This window comes from Zingiber officinale, chromosome 6A (assembly GCF_018446385.1).
Source record: "Zingiber officinale cultivar Zhangliang chromosome 6A, Zo_v1.1, whole genome shotgun sequence".
Classification (NCBI taxonomy): domain Eukaryota; kingdom Viridiplantae; phylum Streptophyta; class Magnoliopsida; order Zingiberales; family Zingiberaceae; genus Zingiber; species Zingiber officinale.
In genome coordinates this window covers 94,836,314-94,844,411 of record NC_055997.1, presented here as the reverse complement: position 1 = coordinate 94,844,411, position 8,098 = coordinate 94,836,314, and positions in this window count along the sequence as shown.

Below are 8,098 nucleotides of genomic sequence, written 5' to 3'. Positions count from 1 at the left end.
TCAAAATTGTAAAATTCTATTTATGTCGCGGATCGAATCTTGCAAAGCGTAGAACCTTCTGAGGACCAGAGGCGCAGCGGAATAAGGAGCAAGATGGATGCGACAGCTAGACCCGGTGGCGGTGGCCAAATATGGCAGCAGCTTGGGATGACAACACACGAAGGACAACCATAGATAAAAGCCATAATAGTTGAAAATTAGATTTTCTATTTATTGCTTTTATATTGTGTTGTGTGTGAATGTTAGTTTACATATTTAGTAGGCTAGCATAGTTAAAATTCCTCATTTATAAATAACTAAGTGGGAGAGGGATTTTTAAGTAAATCCCATAGTCTCCATTACTGGTTTGTAAGTGATGCAAATAAGCTTGCGCGTTGGCTCTGAGTGCCTTCCTCCATAACGGATGAGCTTGTTTGTGGATCACTAGAACAGACTTCCATTTTTGGATGACTATAGGAAGTTAATTAAGAGCGCGTGATCTTCCCCAATGGAAGGGGCATAATCTTATTAATGGACTTAGTGTCAAGTAATGGTATACACTTAGACACATCTAATAGTATCCTCCCCATCGGAGTCACTGTTATTATTTATGTGACCAAATAATACCAACTATTAATTTTATTTGTCAAAAAGTTAGGTTGACAAGATAATAAAATTAATGGGTTAAAACCCTCCTTTTACAAATGTTGAATTTGTATACGTTCACACTAACGTGGCATGCAAAATTCACGGTGTTTGAGATGTTGGTGAATTTAAATAATATTGTTTGAGGAATCAATATTTTTTTAAAAAAAAAATTCAAAAGTTTTTGACCAAATATTTGATCAAAGACAGATCAACTATTAATTTTATTCGTCATAAAGTAAAGTTGACGAAATAATAAAATTAATGAATAAAATCTCCTCTTCGATTTTGTATACGTCCACACTATCGTGGCATACAAAATTCATGGGGATTTTTAAGGAGTTGATTTTGACCAAATATTTTTGTGATTCTTAGGATTTAAATATTTGTTAATCCCCTAGTAGTCATACTATAGAAAAGGCTTAGTAGTCCCAATTGAAATGATTGGAAATAGGACTTGGACATTAAGGTAGACTGTCTTCTTAAAACTAAGAACAACATAGGTGTATTTAATTCATTAGTTGAAACATGTTTAGTGGTGTTATCTACCAGAACCTGGAGTGTAGATACAGATGCCATTAATCATGTCCGCAATTCATTGCAGGGTTCCAGGAAACCCGACAACTAAATGAAAAATTAAAACACCGTCCACATGGGCACTACTGTAAAAATGGTAGCTGTTGCAGTGGGAGATGTTTATCTTTTGATAAGAATAAAACATGGATTTTTGAGTAATTGTCTTTACGCACCAAGTTTAGAAAGAACTAGTTTTCAGTTTCTAAACTATTCAAAAAACTTGATATTCTGCCTCTTTTAATAACAAAGTTGTTATTAAGAAAAAGAGGGAAGTTATATGTTCTGGTACGTTGGTTGGCAATTTATAAATCCAATAACTCTCACGATGCAACAAATGGAAATTAGTAACACATCTTCTAACTTTAAGAGAAAGTAACCTTCGGAAATGAACCAATTATATCTTTGGCATCTAAGGCTAGGTTATATTAACTTGAGTATGATTCATCGGTAGCTGATGAACTTTTGGGTTCATTAGTAGTGGAAATCTTTCCAACCTGCGAGTCTTACTTGGAAGGAAAAATAACCAAGAAGCTTTCAAGTCTAAGGGGTATGGAGTCAAAGATATGTTGAAATTGGTTCATTCTGATTTGTGTGATCCTATGACTATCCAGCCAAGAGGTAGTATTGAATATTTCGTCTATTTTATAGACAACTATTCAAGATACAAATAAATTTACTTAATGTACCGCAAGACTAAGTACTTTGATTAGTTCAAAGAGTACTAGGCTGATGTGGAGAAACGACAAAGTAAAAAGACACTATGGTGAAATCATAGTGGCAAGTACCTCTTGGGAGAATTTAGGAGTCACTTATCAGAAGTAGGGATTCAATCCAAACTAACTGCACCTGGTACATCTCTACAAAATGGTGTAGTAGAAAGAAGGTATAGGACTCTTATGGAAATAAGTAGATTGATGATGAGTTATTTTACCAAATTCATTTTAAGGATATACTCTGGAAACGAAAGTGAACATAGTACCTTCCAAAGTCAGAACTCTCTACTCATATAGAATTGCTGAATAGGCGTAAGCTTATTTTGAAGCATATTTGGATTCGGGTAGTCCAGCACATATGCTGAAGAGAGACAATGATAAGTTGGACGGGAATTCACTTGTTTGTGGGTTATCCTAGAGAAATGAAAGTAGGTTTATAGTCTTAAAAATCAGAAGGTCATTGTTAGCATCAATGACCAATTTTAGAAAAAGGACTATGTAATAAACCATGTGCCCATAAGAAAACTTGTTCTTAAGGAAATAATAAAAGACATGTCTAAACTAGTACCAATTGTACAAGATGAGATACCACAAGGAAACTGCAACACGTATCACAAATGATACACAATTACAGAAAGTGTCTTGTCGTAGTGGGAGGGTTGTTAGGCAACCTAAAAAGATTCATGTTTTGGGAGAGTTTTTGGACTCGATCCCTGGAGGACATGAACCTGATCTCCGGACATATGACGAAGCACTCCAAGATAAAGATACAATATCTTGGCAAAGAGTAATGAATAACAGAATTAGAATATATGTATTCTAATAAAATCTGGAAGCTTGTAGAACCACCAAATGGTGTAAAAGCCTTTGGGTATAAAAAGGTCTATAATAGGAAAAGAGGGATAGACAGGAAGGTAGAAACTTTCAAAGCAAGGCTAGATGAAAAAAGAAACTTTTTCACTGGTAGCCATGCTTAAGTCTATCCGGATTCTTTTATCTATTTGGTAAGTGGATGTCAAGACAGCATTCCTTAATGGAAGTCTTGAAGAAAGCATCCATATAAAGCAACCAGAAGGGTTCATTGCAAAGGGCTAAGAGCATCTTGTGTGCAAGCTCAATCAGTCTATGGACTGATACAAAGCTTCAAGGTCTTGGAACATCCAGTAATCCAGACCTTTGGATTCATTTAGTAACTGGATAAGTCTTGTGTATACAAAAGGTGTGATGGAAGCGTGGTGATATTTCTTGTACTATACGTAGATAACATTTTTGGTAGTTGGAAACAATATCAAAATGTTGTCAGAAGTAAGGGTATGGTTATCCAAACAATTCGATATAAAGGACTTGGGAGAATGTATATATTCTTGAGATCAAAGTAATAAGGGATCGCAAGAAAAGAATATTTTACTTATTCCAAACTTCATACATCGGAAAATCCTTGCTCGTTTTAAGCATGTAAAACTCCAAGAAAGGTTTCTTACTTTTTTAGGATGGAGTAACTTTATCTAAAGATATGTCTTTGTAGACATCAAAGGAGATAAAGGAAATAAAGGCAGTTTTTTATGCTTCGGCTATCGGAAGCCTAATATATGTTATGCACGAGATCAGAAATCTGTTTTGCCAAGGGCATAGTTAGCAGATATCAAAGTAACCCTGGACAAGGACAGTGGACTGCAGTAAAGCATATATTGAAGTACCTTAGAGGCACTAGAGATTATATGCTAGCTTACAAGGCAGTTAATTTGGTCCTAGTGGGTTGCATGGATTTTGGCTTCCAATCGGATAGGGATAATAATAAGTCAACCTCGGGGTTTTGTGTTTACTTTAGGAGGTAAAGTTATAACTATGGAAGAGTGATAAGCATAGGTGTTTTTCTGGACTCCACCATAGAAGCTTAGTATATGGCAAGCCTCTGAGGTAGCAATAAAAGCTGAATGACTCAATAACCTCAAGATAGACTTAGATATGATTTCTGGTTTGTCCAAAGATTATTACAATTTATTGTAATAATAGTGGTGCAGTAGTAAACTTGAAGAAAACATAAGTTCATAAGACAAGTAAACACAATAGAGCGCAAGTACTACCCAATACGAGACATCATATAACAAGGAAAAGTTGTTGCCGCCTAGATTGCATCAGGTGATGACCTATAGATTCCTTCACTAAGGTCCTTAAGGTAAGAGCTTTTGATGGACATGTTGAAGGGTTGGGAATCAGATGTATTGCAGTATTTATGGCAGCTTAGTCTTTTAGTATAAGTCGGAGATTGTTAGAGTGTATACTAAAAGCCTAGCTTTTGGTATAAACATTTATCTAGAAATAAGAATCACATTGGTCAAATGACTACATTTATGATAAATGTAGTTGTTCAATTAATTTATATTGTAGATAACATGGTGTGTGGTGTCACACACAGAAGATCATGTTATCAGTACCTTATAAATTATAAACAGTAGCTCACGACCAAGATGGAAAGGAACAAACCATTGGAAGGTCGTAGTGTAATTAGGTATTAGTTTATCTTAACTATATAATTACACTAGTACACTTAAAGTGTATTGAGTAGGACCATTTGAGGTCGTTCCTTTTATACTGACTTAATAAATGAACAAAGACCTCAGTTATTATGGAAGCGTGTGCTCTTAATCTTAATATAATAACAAGCACATATATTTGATATTTATTTCTTTAATTTATCAATGGGTGAGATTTAGTTCGATAAATCAATAAGCCCGATAAGTTGGGAAATGATATCACTTATAGTGTGTGTTGTTGATTATAGAAGGAAACTGTGTCCTAGTGATCTAGGTTGAGAATGTCCCCAAGAGGAGCTCATAAGGATTGTCATGTTAAACCCTGCAGGTGGACTTAGTCCGACATGACGATGAAGTTGAGTGGTACTACTTTTGGAGCTAGATATTAATTAAGCGAGTTGTCAGTAACTTACTTAATTAGTGGACATTTGTTATCTTAAACACAGGGAGACTAACACACTCATGATAAGAAGGAGCCCAAAATGTAATTTGAGATTGGTGCGGTAGTTCAATAATAGTTCTCTAGTGGAATGAATTATTATTGATAAAATTAAGTTGTGTGTTCGGGGCGAGCACGGGATGCTTAATTTTATCGGGATACCAAAACCAATTCCTCCTCTCGGTCCCTATCGTAGCCTCTTAATTATAGAGTACTATACCCACCTATACCCACCTTCTTACCCATCCTATAGGGGCCGGCCAAGCTAGCTTGGAGACCAAGCTAGGGCCGGCCATGGGTATGTTCATGGGTGAATTCATGTGGCCGGCCCTATTAAATAAAAAGGAATTTTAAAATTTAAAATTTTTCTTATGTGGATAATATAATTTAAAAGAGAGTTTAAAAATTTAAATCCTTCCTTTTATAAGATTCTACAAAAGATTAAGAGAAGAGTTAAAATCTCTTTCCTTATTTGTAGATTAAAAGGTTGATTTTAATTTTGGTAAAAACTTTCCTTTTAATTATATTCATGATTTAAAAGAAAGTTTAAAAATTAAAAATTCTCTTTTATTAGTTTCTACAAAAGATTAAGAAAAGATTTAATATCTTTCCTTATTTGTAGATTGAAAGGAGATTTTAATTTTTAGAGATAACTTTTCTTTTTGAAAATTATCCACATGTTTAAAAGAAAGATTTTAATTTATAAAATTTCTTTTTATTAACCAATCATGAAGGGATTAAAATTATTGGAGAAATTTTTATAAATTTCTAGAAACAAATTAGGAAGTTTTAAATTTTGTTTTAATTAAAACTCTCCTTGTTTTGGGGAGAAGAGTGGCCGACCATTATAATTTGAAAAGAGAAAATTATTTTAATTAAATAAATTTTCCTTTTCAATGGCAAAAGAATTAAGGAAGTTTTTATTAAATTTTCTTTATTTGCCAAGACCAAGGATTATAAAAGAGGGGGTAGAGGAGGCTTCAATGCGAACGACTCTATTTTTTTTTCTCCCTCTTTTCTTCCTTGGGTGTGGCCGGCCCTTTCTTTCCTCTCCTCTCCTTTGTGTGGCCGAAATTTTCTCATGGTAGAGATAGCTTTGGTGGCCGAAACTAAGAAGGAGAAGAAGGAGAGAAAAGAAGCCTCTTTTCTAGCATCCCTTGGAGCATGGTGGTGGTGGCCGAACCTCTTCATCCTAGGAGAAGTTTTGATGGCCGAAACTTGTAAGGAAGAAGAAGGTGCTAGGTGGTTCTCATCTCGGAAGATCGTTGCCCACACAACGTCCGAGGTTAGAAGAGGAATACGGTAGAAGATCAAGAGGTCTTTCTAAAAGGTATAACTAGTAATTTTTCTTTCCGCATCATACTAGTTATTTTTGGAAATAATACCAAATACAAGAGGCATGCGATTCTAGTATTTCGAATATGTTTTTCGATGTTGTGTTCTTTTGTTTTTTTCCCTTGTGATTTGATTGTTCTTTTCGGTTAACCTAAAGTTATTTTAGGAAATTAAATATTAGCTTTCCATAAAAGGTTTTGTCTAGTCGGTGGTGGTTGCTCCCATATCCAAGAAGGTCATGTGCCTCGCCACATCAGTACTGGGAACCAATTATGGAAATTAATATTTAATGGAATTAATAACTTAAGGTGATTTGGGTTGAACGTGTTAAGTTCCGCAGGAGACCCAAGTCAAAACCTAAAAGAACGAATAGATTAAGTTTTGGATCAAACGTGTTAAGTTCCGCAGGCGATCCAAAATTTAATTTAAAAGAACACATGGTAGCTAGGAAAAGGTTCAGACCTTTGTATAAAATTTTTGTACAGTGGAACCTCTAGGTTTTCCGAGTAGCAACCAATACCTTGATCATATTGTAAGCCAAAAAGGAGTAGCTACTGATCTCTCAAAGGTGCTAGTTATGATGGAGTGGCCCACCATAAAGAATATCAAGGCATTACATGATTTTCTGGGTCTCATAGGTTATTATCATAAATTTGTAAAAAATTATAGAAAGATTAGTGCTCCACTAACAACTTTGTTAAAGAAAGATGCATTTAGATGGTGTCCTGAAGCAGAAAACGTATTTCAGAATTTAAAGGAGGTTATGACAACAACACCAGTTCTTGTACTACCTAATTTCAATAAGCAATTTGTCATTGAAGCCGATGCATCTGGAGTTGGAATCGAAGCAGTACTTATGCAAGAAAGGCAACCATTAGCTTTTACTAGCAAGGCACTATCTCCTCTACATCAACAGATGTCAATTTATGACAAGGAAATGTTGGCTATCATACATGCCATTATAAAATAGAGACCTTAACTTCTTGGCCGACACTTTTAAATATGAATTGACCATAAGAGTCTTAAGTTCATCTTGGATCAACTTATCTCAAATATGGATCAACAAAAATGAATCAAGATACTTTTAGGATATGATTATGAAATCATTTACAAGAAGGGAACGGAAAATACAGTAGCTGATGCTTTATCTCGTCTTCCTAACCAAATAGAGTTCGCTGCTATATCTTTAGTAACTTGAAAAACTTGGACAACATAAAAAGAGAGCAAAAGGAAAATTCAGCGACACAGACTCTCATCCAAAACATATTACAAAATTTATCACCAGAACCCCACTATTCTTGAGATGGAGAAATTTTATGATATAAAAACAGAATCTTCCTTCAAACAAACTCAATTAAAAAGGAAGTAATACTGGAGGAATTTCATTGTTCACCAATTGTAGGGCATTTTGGCCTACGCACGTATAAACGGATTTCAAGAGCTTTCTATTGGAAGGGAGTGAAGAAAGAACCAAAAACTTTGTTGTTGAATGTGATATATGTCAAAGAAACAAAGGAGAAAATGTAGCAAGACCAGGTCTTCTTCAACCCCTTCCCATACCTAAACAAATATGGACCGACATTTCCATGGATTTCGTAGATGGGTTACCCACTTCACAAAGACAAACTACTATCATGGTGGTCGTTGATCATCTGCCAAAATATGCTCATTTTTGTACATTATCTCATCCTTATACAGTTGCCCATGTTGCTCAAGCATTTGTTGACCATATAATCAAACTGTATGGTCTACCAAGATCTATTGTCACTGATAGAGATCTGATTTTTCACAAGTAAACTTTGGAGAGAATTATTCCAATTGCAAGGCACTAAACTTAATTTTAGCACATCCTACCACCCACAGTCTGATGGACAAAC